Source organism: Taudactylus pleione, unplaced genomic scaffold (assembly GCF_031769625.1).
Source record: "Taudactylus pleione unplaced genomic scaffold, aTauple2 ptg000363l, whole genome shotgun sequence".
NCBI classification, from domain to species: domain Eukaryota; kingdom Metazoa; phylum Chordata; class Amphibia; order Anura; family Myobatrachidae; genus Taudactylus; species Taudactylus pleione.
The window spans coordinates 951,949-972,034 of record NW_028284764.1 but is presented as its reverse complement, the minus strand read 5'-3'; positions in this window follow the sequence as shown (position 1 = coordinate 972,034).

Below are 20,086 nucleotides of genomic sequence, written 5' to 3'. Positions count from 1 at the left end.
ATTATTACACCAATACCTGTGAATTGAGTCCCTATCTGTGTCAGAGCAGCAATAAAAACCATAATTCACAATATAACATGCAAAGCCAGGTCCACACCAAGATACCACATAAGCCCTTTTTTGTTTTGATAAATCAAAGAAGGAGCCATTCCAGAACAAAGACAATCAGGAGATAATTAGTACGCAGAACACACATCTTTTAGAATTAAAGTCCTATTGACATAAAAATCCGTTTAATGTCTGTGTATACATGATAAAAAAAAAGAAAGCAAAAACACCCTCAAACAAAATGTGCTTTATGGGTTGTATCACAGTTTAAATGAAATCATTACAACACTAAAGCAAAGTAATTGCATTTATTTAGCTTTTTTTTTTTTAGCTTTTGGCAATTTATTGACAAGATTTGTAAGCCCATTCATCATGAAACGCGGAAGATAAAAGCCCCAGTGATCTCTGGATTACAAAACAAATAAACTGGGGTAGGTAATGCAATAAAGCCCCAAGACGCCCACTGTTGTCTGCAATGCATTTCACTGTGATATAATGTTGGCGCTACCTGTAGCAAAGGGTCACTAGATCAGGTTGTGCAATATTTGCTTCCACTCAATATATCCTCCGGCAAAGATCAATCCGACTCGATGATTTTAAATGCTTATAGTGAAAATGAAAAACAAAGAGAGGAATCTTAACGTAGCCGGTGATTTACACAACAGCTTCATGTGCTATAAAACGACAGTATTCATTCTGGAAGCAGTAAAGCTGCATAACACCAGATGTATTTAAGACCAATTTCTCATTTTTGCTAATAGCCTGTCAGGGGATTTTGCTAAATGTTGACCTAGAACTTGATCTATCGCTAATAATAATACTAAGAGACTATAGCATTTTCTGATGAGCAGACATGGCAAGCGGGGGCAGTCTGACAACTTCAGCCAGGCAAGCAGGTGCAGGCTGTCAACTTTAGCCAGGCAAGCAGGGGCAGGCTGTCAACTTTAGCTGGGCAAGCAGGGGCAAGCTGGCAACTTTGGCCAGGTGAATAGTCCAATCAGGGGCCCAGTGTCCGCCATCACCAGAGGATGAGTGACCAAGCTTTAGAGGCTCCCAGTACATGACCGCCCCACAACCTCCACCCTCTCCATTCACCAGTCAGAAGAAAATGTTCTGCATCCGCATACACGCCTGGCAACACCCACTTAAATGTACCCTCGCCGTCTGTTACCATTCATTTCAATTATCTCTTCCCTCCAAATGTACTTTTTGCATGTAGACATTACGAGAGCCGATACACCCAGCTCAACCCTTTAGAACATGCTATATGCTGCACCAGCATGTCATTTTCATATGTAAGCTCCAAGGACCTCATTCAGAGTCGGTCGTAGCGGCCGCACGGTCGTACGGGCTACGGCCACAAAATCATAAACGGAAGCGATCGTACGGCTGGCCGATCGTAAACAAAGTGACGCCCATTCGTTAGCACTGCACCTCCTCTAGCTACCGACTGATCTGATCGAACGAACAAGACAGTCGTAGTCAGGCGCTGTCAGTCGCCGTATGCTAATTATGTTGTGATGGTTGCGGCCGTATGTGTTGTATTGATGGTCACATGTCATGTTTACATGGACTATAAAACACCTTGTTATTAGCTTGTTGTCAATTATCTAATTAAGAGTGTTTAACTCTTGCTGTTCTTTTTATTCGGCTTTTTTTGTGTCAATAAACTTTATTGTTTTTTTTGTGGGGTTTTCCCCGTTCTCGTTTTTTAAAAAAAATTCCAAAACAAAGTAATGTTTATTATCTGTGAATGTACTGTTGCTAATTGTGTTAACTTTAAAAATGCATGTGCATTTTGCGTTAGGATCATTTGCACTCTTATGTTTGCAATTGCACACTGCGTGTTTTATCCAATCAAATCTAACCTTATTTTTTGGATCACATGATTAAAGGATTGTCCAATAGTGTTTTTTTTTTAGGAAACTGAGTAAATATTTTAGCCAATCATCTTTATTTTACCCCATGTATATTTCATGTTTTCTGTAAAATCGGCCATTGCCATCATGAGAGCCGCAGCCTTTACCCGTCGGGAATTATCGATCCTGGTAAATATTTTGGACAGGCGGCTTACAAACGCCCAGCCTCCCATTTCCAACCGCTTAAAGCGTGTGGCCTATGCGGAGGTGAGGAGAGCCCTTCGCCGTGCGGGATTTCGGCGCAATATAGCGCAACTAGAGAGGCGGTGGTCCGATTGGCTAATTTGCGGGCGCGATTATGCAGACGTAAGTTTGCATTTGTATAAATGTTAAAACTAGTGGACTGTTAAAATTGCCTGTTCCTTTTCCAATTATTTTATTAAATATAAACAAACCCTCCTGTATGTTGTCCCTATTGTCCTGAATGTGTAAAGTGTACTTGTAGCCGAAAGTGTAAACTAAACTTAGATTTTTTTAATATCTTTACATTTTAGAACCACAGCGGAGACAGAGAAGGGCCCGCAGATTTGGCTGCAATGCAGGTCCCAACCTGCAGCCCTCCCCCTCACCTTCCCCATCCGCTCAACCCAGCCCTCCCTCCCCACCACCATACTCCCCCAGTAACCCTCCCTCTTCCAAAACTCCCCTAGTATTCCTCCCTCCCCTGCCCACTCATCCCAAATCACCACTCCCGTGACCGAGTCCTCAACCCAAATATCCCTTCCTTTGGATTTTTTCCTGTCCATTTCCCCTCCCACCATTCCACCAACTCCAACTTTCTCGCCATCTCCAGCACCATCTCCATCGGGTGCTTCCTTGCCACGCTCTGATGGTATGGTTACTTCCTTGCCACACTCTGATGGTATGTGTTTTTTTAATATTATGTTTTTTTTTTTTTGAGTGTTGTTGTTATCCATGTTTTTTTTTTTTATATTTTGGCTGTGTGTTTGTTTTCATTTTTACAGTATGGGTGTCATAATCATTGCGCAGCAATCCTGTTACTCAATATTTTGTGGTTATGTTTTGTGCCTGGGCCCTTTTTTTGGGGGGGTGCCCAAAAATGTATGCCTTTTGGAGTTTACAAAATGCTTTTTTTTGGTGTAAAAATTGATTACATTTTGATTTGTATTTTAGATTTAAATAAAACATGTCACAGAACTTGGGAAGGTGACAGGAACCAGACTAACCTTGTTAATGTTGTGTACACTGTGTTTAAAATCTACTAATATGTAACTTCATTAGGAAAAGTGATGTTAGCCATAGCAAACAAACACATTGTAGTTTTGGATTATCAAGAACATTCTAGAAGTGAATACGTGCAGTGTGTTTTAAGGATATGGCCATCATGACTTAAGAATACACCTCCCAATTGTTTATAAATCATCCTAGGGTAGTTTTGATTATGCCACATAGGGTTTCAAAGTGTTTTTACACCATAAAAGTTTAGACATAATAATAATGTTGTGTGGAGTAAACTTTAAAACACACCCTAACATCATTATGTCTACCCCCTGTTTGGGACATTGAATAATGTTTAATGTTAAAATGTGGGTCATTTTTTAGATGTTTTTAACCTACAAACACATTTTTCTGTCCACAGATCTAACCAACATACTTGTTGGAATACGAGAGAAGCTCACTCGAACAAGTGGCCATCTATTGGAGGCCTACTGCTGCCTACAGCGGATTGTGGGGAGTCTGGAGCAGTTTTAGTTTTTTTTTACCCTTTGTACATTTCAAAATGTTTACAATTCCAGTAAAGTTTTTGTTCTAAAAACATTTGTCCTCTTTTTTCATAAAAATTAAATGGTGTAATTCTGCATTTCAAATACTTTGTTAACAAAGCTGGGTGCCTTTCCATAGTGTAACTAATACAAAAATATTTATTTTAACCTTAAGAACATTTGCAGTAATGTTTTTTTTTTGTTTGGGGTTGCCCTGCATTATCCACCTCAAAATGGGTTTCAAAATACATTTACACCAAACCTTTTTTTTTGGTAAAACATTTATTAAATAACAAACATGTTACCAACATGCTTTTAATTGTAAAAAGCATTTAATCACAGAATCACACAAAAAATGGCCAAAGGTTTTTATAAACTAAAATATCTTGCTTAGTCAGACATAAACAACAAAAGCTAAACTCAAACATAATATTTCTTTTTTAACAGACAAAATAAAAATGTTTTATCAAAATTAACTAAGCATGTGGTGGTATATCCAGAAAAATTATGTTATTTGTCCAAAAACAGTACAGGGTATTGCCAATGGGTTCCATTAGTTTTTCAGTTTCAGAAAGTGTTTGGATTTTTGAGAAAAATAAAAAATAAAAAAATTAGGTTCACCTTAAAATACATTTGCTCTAAGTGTAAAATTAAAAATAAAGTAAAAAATGATTACCTAAAAAATCTTGAAACCACAGAATTGCGTCTGGCCCCCCCTGACAGCATCACAACACCTTCCTCCGGGGGGCCATCCTCTGGCAAGGCATCCTCTGGCTGCATGGGTACTCGACTCCTTATTGCAATGTTGTGTAAAATCCCACACAGGACCACAATACGAGAAACCATATCCGGCGAGTACATTAGTGCACCACCAGAGTGATGGAGACACCAGAACCGGCCCTTTAAAAGGCAGATACAGTGCTCCACCACCTGCCTGGTGGCAGTAAACGCGGCATTATATTGAGTTTGTGACCCTGGTGTGGGATTCAAATAAGGAGTCAGCAGCCAAGGTGTGCAAGGATATCCACTGTCACCTGATGGAAATGGGACACAAAAAGATCCATAAATTGTCAATGAAACATGTTTACACTATTACTATAGCTACATACTGGATTTATACTTACCAAGAAGCCATACGTCACCAGCTTGCAGTGTGCTTAATTTTGGCCAAATCCCTGAATGCTGGATCACGTATGCATCATGGCTGCATCCTGGAAATTTGGCATTCAGGGAGAGTATCTGGAGGGAGGCATCACATAGCACCATTACATTTAGCGAATGGAAATGTTTACGGTTCCTATAGATTTGTTCCCTGCATGCAGGGGGCTGAAGTGCTATGTGAGTGCCATCCACTACCCCTATGAAGTGTGGAAAGCCTGCAATCTCCAAAAACTTCTGCTTTACCACATCAAGGGCTTCCATATCCAAAGGCATACTAATAAAATGTGCTATATGATTGAAGAATGCATCTAGCACATGCCTCAGGATCCGTGATAATGAGGGCTGGGAGAGGCCACCCACCAGCCCCACAGTGGTTTGGAAGGACCCTGAGGCGCAGAAATGTAACATCGCCAAAAACTGTGTAAGTGGTGTGATTGCTGTAGGAATGTTAATCTGACTTTCTAGATCATTCTTTATTATTGAAAGAGTGTCTAGGATAATATTTGGAGGCAGGCGATAAGTGGTTACAACCACATCATCAGGCATTCCAAAAAGGGTGACATGTGTTCTGTATATCTTGGCCCTTGCACGCCTCCTATGCCTACACCCAGGAGGAGGCTGAGGAAGGTTGGTGGGGGGCAACATGGCCACTATTAGCTGGCCCACATCGCTCTGTAAAGTTAGAATTTTAAAAAATAAGTGGTGTTGAGAAAGAATTTTCAATATTTTTCAAAAAATACTTAGCTTAGTAATAATGGTGCATATTCTTACAAGGTCGGGCTGTGCCATCTTTGGGAACCCCTACAGGTGTTGTTTGTGTACAGGTTTTTATTTTATGGAAGAAAAAGAAAATAATATTTTGAAAAAAAAACACGTCTATTACTACTATTATTGTTAAAACAATCCTTAACTTTGAATTTGGGCAATATAAAAAATTTCAAACATAATTATTGTTTTATCAATAAAAACCACAAATGCATTATTAAATGTAAAAAAGACAGCATAAAACACTTTATTATTAAATACGACAAACTTTTAGGTTTTTAAAAATAGACACTTACCTGAATCCAGTACAAACTGGACTGTTAAACACCTAACACAAAATAATAGAACATGACAATAATTGTTTGAATAATATCCTTATTTTGGTTTTAAATTCCTAAAAATAAAAAACAGCTTGCAGTAGGCTGGCACACTTACTGGAGTCTGCAAAGAACGTTGTTATTTTGTTCCTTCAAAAACATGTCCACCCAAACACACAAAGTAACCGGGTTTGTTAAATTTATGGACAAACAAAAATTAAAAAACAACCCAACCCCCCCCCCAAAAAAAAAAAACACAACAAAAAATGGAACCCCCAAAAATAAACAATAAACCCCCCCCCAAAAAAAAAACCTAAAAAAATGGAACACCAAAAAAAAAAACCCCACCCCCCCAAAAAAATAATAATAAATAAAAAAAACAAGCACCACTCAAACAACACACACAAGCACCACTCAAACAACACACACAAGCACCACTCAAACAACTCGAAACACTGTAAACACTAGCAATCCCTTCCTGGACCACAAATCACTCCAACTATAACCCACAAGTAAGGGAACATTTGGCTTTGCCTTAAATAAGGACAAAAAAACCACAATGATTGAATATTGCAGGCAAGGTGTGCATTGTACGTAGGCAAATAGGGATGCACGGGTAACCAATCTAGGGATGCGCTCACATCTCGGACAACCCAAGCAGTGATTACGGAATGCAGACAAGGTGTGCATTGTACGTAGGCAAATAGGGATGCACGGGTAACCAATCCAGGGATGCACTCACATCTATAAAATAGTCATCAAAAGCACTATTCTTAATGCTCTCTCACAAGTTTTGAAAATGGCAAGCGAGGAGCATGGTGGGCAGAGGACAAATGAGGCAGGTAAGTGTTAAACACATTTTTTTAAAAACACAATAACAGTTCATATCTTCCAAAAATGCATTTTTTAAATTATCAAAATTAAAAAATATTGTAGGTGCTGGGAATCCACTACCACCACCAGAGGAGGGGGAGGCGGGGCCAAGCAGGCCAAGGCCCAGAAATCCACCATTTTCAAGGCTAGAGCTTGAGACATTGGTGACCATGACAATGGATAACCTTGTCCATGCCCCAAGAAATATGGGGGCTGGAGCCAAAGACAGGATTTGGGAGGAGATATCCAGGGCTGTTAATGCTGTGGGGACAACCCACAGAACCATGAAAGTCGTCAAAAAAAGGTAAAAAAATGATATTGTGAATGTACTGAAGTCAAAAGCGAGATCTTAATTAAATAAACTAACCCTTAAAAAATGCCAAATCACATTGTCAGATGGACTGATTTCAAATACCAGCTGAAGAGGAGGCTATGGAGTAGGGTGGACCATGCTGCGGGGACAGGTGGTGGTCCCATCCCTGAGGAGCTGACCTTGACGAGATTGGAGACGTTGGCTCAGGGATGTGTGATGGAAGAGGAGATAGTCGGCGTGTCCACTATGGACACTGACATGGCCGACTTCAACGCTCCACATGTGCAAGAATGTAAATATTTTTTGGACTCAAAAAAGTATAAAGCTAAAACGTGTTTGCGTTTTTTTTTAATAAAAAATACAAATGTTTTTTTTTTTTTTTCCAGACTCAGAAGAGGTAGTGCCTGCTCCTGAGGTCAGGTCTGGGTCCAGCACAGATGGAGACTCTGTAGGGGAGGATCCAAGTGCTCCATCTGGGGACCCTGTGGAGTCTACTCCAGGGCAACCATCGGAACGAGCAGTGCCTCTCCTCACCAGGTTGGTCTCCCAAACTCAGGAGAACAGATGTGTTCTTCTGAGGATGGAGACCACTCTGGTGAGGGTGGCGGTGGCCCTGGAGACCATTGCTGGGGCCATAGATCGTTGGGCCAATACCCAGGAGCAGGCAAACCCACCTGCCATGATAGAGCGAGACTCCCTTCCTCCCAGGACCACCAGCTCTGGCAGCCCAACAGCCACCCCCGCAAGTATGCCTAGGCCTGAGGAAATATCATCTACCTCTGGCCAGGCCAGTCGGCGGGTTACACGCCAGTCGGCTGTCCGTAGCTTACCTCTTCCTCGAGCTGGCCCAAACGACGCAAGTAGCCCTGGATATCTCCTCCCTCACCTCTTGTCCAGTCCCCATATTTCTTGTCACCAATGTCTCAAGCTCTTTTTTTTTTTTTTTTGAATTTTAGAATTGTGTTTTTTATTTTTTATTTTTATTTATAGGCAAATGTTGCCCTAACAATTGTAACTAAAATTGTGATTAAAGGCTAATTTCCTAAAAAAAAAAAAATTTATTAACAAAATGTCTAAATTTAACTATATCAATGTATACATGGTTTAAAAAGTATGGTATCTGAAAAGGCTGCTACGCAAAACACAATGCTATATGTTTTAAAAAATGCCCGAAAAAAAAAAGTTAAAAAAGCACAAATAAACAGTTGTGTTACGAATTCCCTAATGCACACGCAAGTGAAATCATTTAACAAGGTAATTAGCAGTGGTAATAGTTACAATGCACCAATCTTAGCTGCTTTTTTTGTGTGGTTCCAATTAGAAACATCACAAGTAACATCGGATTAACGATTGTACTGTTGTGGCTTACGGACGCTTCTTGCCTACCTTAGCCTGGACGATCATCCTGTTCGTAGAGTGACGTTGTCATGCATCCGCAATTCATGGTCGTACGAAGCAGATAATTTATGCACTCCCCTAAAACGCCTGGAAACGCTGAAGTACGCCTCCGTTTGCAGACCACCACCACTGTATACACCCACAAACGGACTTTCCTGTCAATCAACTTTCGCAAGCCACTTCCGTTTCGGAAGCCCTATGACCGACAGTATTTTGCATTGGTAAAGCTCGTACACACATGCGCACAGCTAGCCGTGCGCAGGCGCAGAAAGAAATACATCGGATGCGTACGACCGTGCTGCCGCTACGACCGACTCTGAATGAGGTCCCATGTGTTTTAAGCAAAATTGAGTTCATCCATTTAAAATTGAAGAAACATGACAGTACTGTATGAAACATGAAGGGCCTGATTCTGAGTTACAGACTGCTGCTTGTTCTGCTTTAGAGACTTTTAGGAACCGGATGACTGCAATATGAGTGAGGTGAGTTAAATGTCTAGAATGGGGGCTGCTTGTGCGTGTACCACATGTTGCCTCTGGCCTATTGTGTCCATAGTGGTTTGTGTTAGTAGTTGATTTAAGGCTCTGGCTGTGTGGGCCCCATGCTTGGTGCAGAATCTTCGTCAGAGTATTGCCTACAATGTGAGAGATCAAAGGGCTTATGTAATAGGGTGCAACTTGCATTGTGTTCCCATATTTTTAAAGCGGCTATCATTTAAGCTGGTGCACGTGCTTGCCATTTATTTACCTGCTGCTCTGCTATGCAGCGCAGAGCTGACAGTGCTCTTCTCAACTTCCCCCCACCGCGGGACACTGCGTCCCACGAGTGGGACATCGAGACAGTCCCTGAAAAGCTGACTGTCTGGATTTCAGCGGTACAGCATACTTGCCAACTCTCCCTCATTGTCAGGGAGACTCCCTGAAATAGTAGCAATCTCCCTGTCTCCCCGAAGAGTCTAGCAATCTCCCTCATTTCATCCTTACACCCATTATGAAGCTGTTATATTAAAAAACAGAGATGTATACATACAAATGGGATCATTAGTGTCATTTCCTTGTATTTTTTATTATAAGGCACAATGATCCCTATGAATTTCTGAAAAGTATTAGTGTGTTTTCATCAACAAACAGATCTTACTAACTGCTTTTGGGCTGGTTACATTTGGATGTAAGTCAGGTTTAGGACACGCCTCTCAGATTTATCAGTACACGCCCATCACATGTAGGACACGCCTCTCAGATTTATCAGTACACGCCCACTGTAACACCCGCTCATAGGTGCTGCTTTCACAATCTCCCTGCAATGCTTTTTCAAAAGTAGTCAAGTATGCGGTACAGTCCCCTGAAAGCAGACTGTCCCGCCGAAAGTGAGACAGTTAGGTGGTATGTAGTTCTGGATAATAACATTTTATAGGTTGAATATAGAGGTAAATCTATTTACACCTCTGGTCACTGCAGTTAATCCAATCTGCTCAAATATTATGCACATTACTCAGCCTGCAATCTGTGCACAACTCACATCATTTACAATTAGCACATAATGAATCACCGAGCTCGTTAGGGCAAGATGTACGGAGATCATCTGTATTGCAGGCAGTGATAGACTGATACACTTTCAGTCTTTGAAACAGACATTTATTAGTCGCAGAAGAGATGACTTAAGCATAATAAGTAACAAGTAGTCTTCGGAAAATCAATGTCCCCCATAATGCTCTGCGTCCTGGCCGCAGAATGTGCCATAGCGTTCGTCGCTGTCTGCTACATCAGTATCAAGCATATCAATAGCAGTTTTGCTGAGGCATGTTAACTAGTAAACTACTCAATGCACTTACAGTAAGGCTCGTCTCTTACTGACAACATTCCGCTTTGTAATCTCCCAGTTTGTTTTTTATTTTTTATTTTACTCCTTGGAAAGCACTGTATAAGCTTAATTCTATAGGGCAAAGATCAATACCAGAAGCTGAGGCTAGCTCATTTTCTCTGTACAGTCAGCACAAACGCTTAAAATAAATTAATTCTCTTGCTTTGAGCTACTTCAGATCTCTCTTTCTTGAAAATTACAAAACACTTTTGGAACAAAAAAAAAAAAAGGTACGTTAATTCCTATATCTGCGGTGTCACGGGTAACAGCTGGTTAGGGGGGCTAAAGGAGCACTGCCAGGTTCTGTAGGATGGGTGCAGTGTTCCATTTTATTCTCTCCATTGCAACTCTGTATAAAATAAAAGGGTCTATTTTTCAACAGATCCCCAGTTTGTTTTTTTTTTTTTTTTACATTGTTGCGGAAATTAAATAATAAAGAAGAAAACAAAATCACTTAACGCTGTAATTTAGCAATAAGAGGCCTATATTTTTCAAATAATATTTGAAAGATATCCAGCGAAAAAGCAGATTTTCGGGGGGGTTTCCAAAAATATTAAGGATCTCTAGGATTTTTATTTGAGGGGCTGCAGCAGATATCTCCATTATCTGCCGTGGACCCTCTATTCTTAACCGCAGAGCAACGACCATAGGTTTCTATGAGGGATGTTATGCAGTGGGATTTACCAAGCTCGGTCCCAGTAGCTGACACCATATGCAGTAGCTGGCAGCTGCGTAAGCGCAGTACGCACTCTGAAGCCCAACCAGGAAGCTGAGTGATAGCATATCCGAGCCCGTCTCCTGGCAAGGAGTTTTTATTAGATTTGCATGGAAATATTAATTTTCATATTGCGAATTTAGGCAAAACATATTCATCATATCTACATAAAAAATGCGGCTTGTAATAAATATGCCCCTAATGGTGCATACACTCAGGACGATCGTCAATGATAACGATATCGTTGAACGATGTTCCAGGTATGCTGGATGATCGATATTGATCTTCCTGCACACTACAAACCCACCAACGATGGCCAGCGATCGCGGGTCCCTATAGTAACCTGGTTGATATCGACCAAGTTGGCCTGCATGCACGGGCAATGGAAGATATTGGTATCGTTCATACGTGCCCGTGCATCGCAGGTCAAAAAATGGACGATATGAACGAGAGGGGGAGTAGAAGAAAAGAGGGACATAGTGTAGATGAGGGAATTGGGGTTTTAGGAAAAACGGCAGTAGTAGTGATGAGCATGAGATACAGGAACAGTAAAGTTAAAATGTCTAAAAATCAGGTAAAAGGAAGAACAGTAAATGCACAACTACAATAGTATATTATAAACAAAATGAGTTTGGAGCTGTTAAAGTTGCAGGACTTTAAAGTTAAGGTAAAGTATTCTTAAAAATGTATAGATGTGAAACAATGATAGATATTACAGTGGTATAGAGATAAATGGACAGTGGTACAGGAATTATTTAAACAATTTAGAGTAGAAAAACATAGATACCGTACAAAAAAATAAAAGTGCAGCAAACTAACTGGTAGCAGGATTTTGGCAAAAAGTGTGTCTAGGTTATAATGAAAGCAGGTGGCTGAGTTGCAGGGTATCCACAGCTCAGAAGATCTTTTTTACTTGTTTACAAGTTGTAGAAAGTTATTTTTATATGTTGTCCTCCTGTGTTCCTCCTGTTTAAATGCTGTCTAAGGGGCCTATTTATCAACACTAAAATAACAGTTTTAAGTACATTTTCCTTAATTACTGGTCTTTTAGTATTCAGAAATACACTTAACACAAGAGATATCACTGATACTTGGTAACGAAGGCTAAACTAATGTCTCTTTTTAGGTCCTACATCAAAACAAGACCTATCCTTCTGTCCAAATAGAAATACAGTGATAAGTGTACGGAGGGGATTTGCAGGGACAGAGCTTTATCACAAGCTCTGGCCCTGCAAGGGATTTTTAGTAAATCCCTGTGATATTGCCTGAATTTGCAATGCAAATTCAGTTGGTAATATCACACTACAATGTGCATTCAACATGCGGATTGTAGTAAATAGAGCCCTTGGAGGAAGAAGGCGGTTGCTACTAAATATTTGCACCGTGGTAGCATAGTGCTCGCGAGCGGGTCAATGGTCGGCCAGTGCACACGCGCGACGTGTGCAATGCGTGTGCGTGAGCCCCGGAGCGAGTGAGAACTTCACTCGCTCCGGGGCTCGCTACAAAACAGAACGCCTGCCTTTTGTGGACATCTGTGATGTCAGTAGTGAACTTCTTGCTCTATTAGAGCAGGAAGTTTACTCGGGCTTGCGGGAACCGAGACCCTACTCGCAAAAGCTGTGGGTGGTCACCCACAGGTATGCGAGCGGCATGGAGGCGAATTTTTTATTTTTTTTAAATCCGCCCTGATTCAGAGCGAGCGTTTGCAAATATCAAGCGCCTCTGAATCAGACACTAAGCCTTTTACAGGCTGTGTTTGAAAATTGACAGTTAGGAGCCGATTGGTTGGTTAGTAATCTCCATCCTCTATGTCTCTCTTCAAGGCTTAGTACAGTACATAGACCCCTACGTCAGTTATGGAAGAATAACAATCCCAAACATCAGCCTTTATGTATCAAATGGAATCATAGACTCTATTCAGGTTCAGGCATTAGAAATGTTAAGATGCTTTAAAATAGCACTGATCAGATTTTGGACAGAAGAATAGGACTTGTTTTGATGTAGGACCTAAAAGGGGACATTAGTTTAGCCTTCATTACCAAGTTTAATGAATGTTGCCATAGAATTAAAAATATTATTTGATCTAATTTTCCTATTCTGTAAGTCACCATAGGGATGGATGCCCAAGACCTTTTGGTAAACATGCACAATACACATCTGCAATACACAAGTGCAATAGAAAAACATTTATGCCCAAGTATACATGAGCGGTTAATTTAAACAAAGTACTATATTAACGTGTTAGTTTTCTTTAGATGTTAAGATAGTTGTCTATGAAAAATTAATTAAAAACTGAACAATAGGTCACAACTCATCCTAAAGGCACACAAACACCTACCAAATCTACACCTTTCTTACATATATCTAAGCACCTCTGGTGTAAGTAATGTCAGCAATTTTCCCTATGGTATAAAGTATGCAGACGTTTAATTCATGTTTGAACAAAGTCAAATGGATGAGGGGGTTTAGAATCAAGCAAGGATTATAGGCAACTTTACCGTAGACAATCGAGCCAAATACTCTTCAACAAATACATTTGCTACATGCTTTATAGTATTACTGAGAGGGCGCAGAACCCATCTTAAATATTTGCCATTGTTCCACAAGGGAGTAGATGCAGAAGCAAAGACGTGACTTTTATACCCAGGAACCTAATAATCAAACAGTACTGAATCCATAGCAACAAAACTTAAAGATTAACTACATCCAAAAGTATGTTATGCGTTATTAAAGAGTTGGTGTAGCTGTTATTGTGTTCTGTTACTAAATATTTGTCACGACTGGCTCAGGGGAATCTAAGGAGCTGAAAGCTGAGGTCCCAGGTTGTGGAAGCTGACAACCACCACGCTACCATTGGGTAAAGGGTAATCAAGTGATGAAGACTGTCATGGCTGCGTCCATGACGGCAACTGCAGCAGCCAAGACACAGAGCAGCTCATGGATGTCTACGTGGTCCCTGGGCATAATCCTCAGCACGTCACTTGCCGCCAGCCACACCTGACTTCTGACCGCTCAAGAGGTCAGGGGAAGCCGGCGCTGGGGTGAGTAACCTGACAGTACCCCTCCCTTTCAGGGTGGACTCCTGACACCCACAAGGCTTATCAGGAAATCTTCTGTGAAAAGCTCGAACAAGTTGAGGAGCATGGATGTCAGAGGTCTTAATCCATGTTCATTCTAATGGTCCATATCCTTTCCAATCAATAAGATACTGAAGACAAGCCTGATGCCAAGAGTCATAGATTTTCTCAACCTCAAATTCGATTCCCAGTTGAGTTTGAACTTGAGGAGTCTTGGGTAGAAAATGCTGAAATTGATTAAGAACCAATGGTCGTAACAAAGAAACATGAAATGTGTTGGAGATTCTCAACTGCGAAGGGACAGTCAGAGGACGCAACAGACCAACAACCTTGTTACGGATGTTTTTTTGCTGGGCACCCTTGGCACAGGACACAATAAAGTTTCATAGTGGGCCACCAGTAGGATCACTGTAAAAACTTGTCTTGAGAATGCTCGAGTGACCACCAAAAAGAGAAGCATGGGCCCATGTCAATAAGTTTTTATGCACTGAGGTACCACAAAGATCTTGCCAGGAGGAGGAGAGTGGGAGCAAAGACAAGAGGATCCAAAATCGGCTGAAATTGAGGTTGATCTTCCTCCTCTTGTGGAGACAAAAAGGATCGAGAAAGAGCATCGGCTTTCTTATTCAGGATCCCAGGACAAAATTGAAGTCAAATCTAGAGAAGTGGAGGGACCAGCGAGCTTGTCTGGCATTTAACCGGTGAGCTGTTTGGAGATAAACAACGTTCTTATGATCCGTGATAATGGTAACAGGGAATCTAGCACCTTCCAAAAGATGTCTCCACTCCTCCAGTGCCAAACGCATAGCCAATAACTCTTGCTCTCCGATGGCATAATTCTTCTCGGCTGGAGAGAATTTGCGAGAAAATAACCCACATGGATGATTCTTCCCATCTTCAGCAGTTTGAGAAAGCACAGCTCCTACACCTAAAGAGGAGGCGTCTACTTCCAAGATAAAAAGTTTCTCGAGTTGTGGTTGGTAAAGAATTGGAGCTGTGGAAAATGCTGTTTTGAGATCTTGGAAGGCCCCTACTGCTGTAGGAGACCAACGAGACGGGCTAGACCCTTTCTTAGTGAGAGCCGTGATGAAGGCAACCAGCGTAGAAAAGTTCAAAATAAATCTCTGATAATAATTGGAAAAGCCAAGGAATCATTGAATGGCTTTCAAAGAATTTGGCTGGGCCATTCCCGAATGGCTTTTAGTTTGTCTGGATCTATTTGTAGGGAATTTCCAGAAATAATGTGCCCTAAGAATGGCACCAAGGATTGTTCGAAGAGACATTTGGAGATCTTCCCATATAGACAGTGGTCACGAAGGAGGGACAGAACCTCTCTGACATGAAGTTGGTGGGACTGTAAGTTCTCAGAAAAAATTAGAATGTCATCAAGATAGACTACAACATATTTGTAGAGGACATCTCTAAAGATCTTGCTTGAATAATCGCTGGAGCAATACATAAGCCAAAAGGCATCACCAAATATTCAAAATGGGTGTCCCGAGTGTTGAACGCAGTTTTCCACTCATCCCCCGCCTTGATACGAATCAAATTGTAGGCCCCACAGAGAATCAATTTTGTGAAAAAGTGAGCCCCACAAACATTGTCAAAAAGTTCAGAGATGAGTGGCAGAGGGTATCGGTTTTTGATAGTAATAAGATTGAGTCGTCTGTAAAATATGCAGGATCTGAGCCCACTGTCTTTTTTTTTGACAAAGAAAATTCCAGCCCCAGCAGGAGAAGAGGACGGTCTGATGAACTCCTAGGCTTAGTTTTCATTATTGTAATCAGATATGGCTGCTGTTTCCAGAACCGAAAGAGGGTAAATTTGGCCATGAGGTGGCATTTTCCCAGGAATGAGATCAATGCCACAGTCCCAAAAACGATGAGGAGGTAATTTGTCCACAGCCTGTTCATTAAAAACATCAGCAAAATTCTGGCATGGTTCCGGCAGATGGGGATCTAGGAGAACTTTCAATTGATCAGGAGTAGGAAACTTAAGAGAAGGTCTGGTAGAAACTTGATGGGTATGCATGGGAAGCACACAGGACAGACATTGATGAAAACAACTTGGACGCCAAGCAAGGATAGTAGACCAATTCAGCATAGGATTGTGTTTTTTAAGCCAAGGCAGACCTAAAACTAGTTCGTAAGAGGTTTTAGGTAGAACTAGGAATTCCAACATTTCTTGATGGAGGCATCCTACTCGCTGAGACACCGGGTGGGTAACAAAGGAAATAGAATCTCCCAGAATGACGTTGCAGTCTACCCATGAGAGAGCTAGCTTGCTGGGTAGAGGAGAGACCAGTATACCCAGGGTACATGCCAAGGACTCAGAAATAAAATTTCCGGAGGCTCCAGAATCTACCAAGGCTTTCAAATCTTTTGTCCTCGACCTGTAGGAAAGGGACACCGATAAACGACTATCCATTACATGGGATGGCTTGATCAATACCCCCAACTGGACGCTCCCAGAAGCAGTTAGGGTCTCACATTTCCCGCAAGAAGAGGACAATTCTTGAGAACATGGTCCGGAGCTGCACAATAAAGGCAGAGCTTGTTCTGGAAGTGACATGTTCACTCAGCCGTGGTTAGCCGAGAGTTATTAACCTGCATAGGTTCTTCTTTATTCGTTGCCGGAGATGAAGAATGTGTATCCAATAACAACCGATCCTGAAATCGATCCTCTCGCTCTCTACTAGCCAATTGCTCTCTATGGTGTAAGTCGATCTTTATACACAGGGAGATTTGGAGAAGGACTCTGGAAGATCCCGAGAGGCTAACTCATCTTTCATTTTTCCTGAAAGTCCAGAGGCAGCCTTGAGCGCCTCTTCATTCCATTTTAGTTTAGAAGAAATTGTTTGAAATTGTACCACGTACTGTCCCACGGTATGGCTCCCTTGATGGACTCAAAGAAGATCGGAGGAGGCCGAGGAAGTGCGGCCCAGCTCGTCAAAGATTCTTTTGAAAGAAGAAATAAAGTTCTCATAGTTTGACACTAGAGGATCTGCTTGTTCCCATAATTGGGAGACTCAATCCAAGGCGATTGCAGTCTGCAGTGAAATAATATAAGCCACTTTTGACCTAGACGTAGGGAAGTTCTGTGGCAGGCATTCTAACTGAATTTCACACTGATTGATTAAACCTCGGCAACGTCTTGGGTTTCCATCAAAGAGTTCAGGCGATGCCAATTGAAGACAAGACATCTGAGTCACTGGAACTGGAGGATGGACTGGTGGACGAAGGAGCGGACACAGTGGGAGGAGGAAGTAACGTAGCCAAGGTTGACTGGATGGCAAGTAGTTGACCAGAGAGCTCTTGTAAATATTGAGCCACTTGATGATGTGCTGCCTCCTGATTATCCATGCGAGAGGCGAGATCTTGCAACGCCCCTGCACGCTCGGATCCTGAAGCTTCCATTTGGCTTGAACAAACTGTCATGGCAGGCTCAGGTGAATCTTCTACTGAGGAGCTGAAAGCTGAGGTCCCGGGTTGCGGAAGGAATTGGAGGTGAGGGCCTGGATGTATGTTCTCCTCATCCACAAGTATCGGATGTTGGCAAGACCTAAACAAAGGCCAGGTCTAACCTGCTGGGAGGTGCTCACCAGTGACCCCTCCAAGCAGGATATGGGTTTAAGCTGCACCCAGCAAGCAGGTTGCTGCCCTTTGGCCAGGTATCCGATACAGGTGGGAAATGGAGGGAGATAACAGCGATAAGGATATGCTACTGAGTACGCGGGCATGGAATCAGTCACACCTCTGGAACAGGAGAGTGACACTGTGGCTGTACTCGGAGAATGTACAGAGTACGCGGGCAAGGTATCCAGTCACACCGCTGGCACAGGAGAGTAACTAGAGATGACTCGAGAGTAAACAGCAAGGGAACCTGGATCGGAGTGATGGCAAGCATACACTAGCACTAATGATGTTGTACAGGCAACTTCCTGCTGTCTGGAGCCTAGTTATATACACTAAGGTACAGTAGCAGTTCATTGGCGGGTAGCGTCAGCTGACAACCACCACGCTACCATTGGGTAAAGGGTAATCAGGTGATGAAGACTGTCATGGCTGTGTCCATGATGGCAACCGCAGCAACCAAGACATGGAGCATCTCATGAATGTCTACGTGGTCCCTAGGCCTAATCCTCAGCGCGTCACCCACCGCTGCACCTGACGTTTGACCACTCGAGAGGTCAGGGGAAGCTGGCGCTGGGGTGAGTAACGGCCGATCCAAGGCCACAACCTGACTATATTGCTGTGTAATAGCTGCATGCATTCTCTCCTTGGCATCCCAGCTTGAAATTGTCTTGCAAAGTAGAATCAGAATCAGACTTTATTTCGTCAGGTATAAAACATATACATGGAATTTGACTCCGGAACCACTGACCAAGTACTCAATTTACACACCAATGACAAATCACAATACATACATTGCTACATTTAAATGAAATAACTCCATGAGGTGTAAATTAAGCTGGATGCACATTAGCAGATAAATTCTGCAGATCTGACAAACGCTCTGAGATTAGTAAGGTTGCGGTGACTGGCGGAATGGTCACTGCAACTTTAGTACATCCCGCCCCTTATCTTTCCTCCTATCTCCCTCTGTTCGTCCCCATTTCCTCCTGTGTCACCCTATCTTCTCCCCCTTTTCTCCTATTTCCCTCTATTTTTCACCTGTTTTTTTTTACCTGTGACATTTCAAGTGGGGTCCAGAGACACCTACTGTAATTCTATGCAGAGGATTGTTTGAGGGAGGGGGCCCCAAACCTATATCTGCGTAGGGCCCCATCAGGTCTTAATCCGGCTCTGCGTCTAGGTCATGCATGCGCACAGGTAGTGAGGAGGTGGCGGATGGATCCACTCAATCTCTCTTCCCATCCCTGGTGCTCCTTCCCATCAGAAGGAGCGGGGATCCAAGAACAAGCTCCGTCTAAACACGGCGCTTGTTCTCGGCAGCAAACTCTGAAAACTTTCAGTTTTCGGATTTTGCTGAATATCAGGGGGTCCATTTGGGACCCTTGATGATGAATAGCATTTCCGCATGGTTACCGGGCCATTTATCGTTTCATGAATAGGTCCCTGAGACTCTTGGCGGATATGGCTGGGCAGGTCTAATGTGAGTATCCACCCATATTATGAGTCACAGGGATCTCTGTGACAGCACCGACCCAACTCTCCGTCCGCTGGAGCAGCGGTCGTCACTGTTATCAGCACTTACACCTACTCTATGGTAGATGCAAGAAATACCACTGAAATAGGCGTCCGGTCGTCAAGCGCACGGCTCAGAATATGGTGTAATTCTGGAAACTATCACACAACACCCCAGGAGACGGTACGTCCAGTTGTCTCCCTGTTGCCACCCAGCCTCCCCATTGCCACACAGGGTCTGTGCAGTGTGTAAATCAGCCAATGGATGCAGCAGGCAGAGGAGGCGAGAAGCATAGAAGAGAAGTAGAGGTGGGGGCGGGCCTTGCATGCGAGGAGGGGACGGGGCCTTGCCTGTGAGGTGGGTACGGGGCCTTGCCTGTGAGGCAGGGGCAGGGCCTTGCATGTGGGTTGGGGTCGGGGCCTTGCCTGTGAGGTGGGGACGGGGCCTTGCATGCGAGGTGGAGACTGGGCCTTGCCTGTGAGGTGGGGGCAGGGCCTTGCATGTGAGGTGGGGGTGGGGCCTTGCATGCGAGGTGGAGACGGGGCCTTGCATGTGAGGTGGGGGCGGGGCCTTGCATGGGAGGTGGGGGCGGGGCCTTGCATGCGCACAGTAAAGTGCTTTGCCTGTGAAAAGGAAATGGCCTCACAGTCACATAAGGCAGCAAGTGGACCATACTGCATTACACTTACAGATCCCCACAGTTGGCCCAAGGCAATGAAAATGCCAATAGAAAATGGGGTCATCCCTGGGGACAACTGACATCCAGCC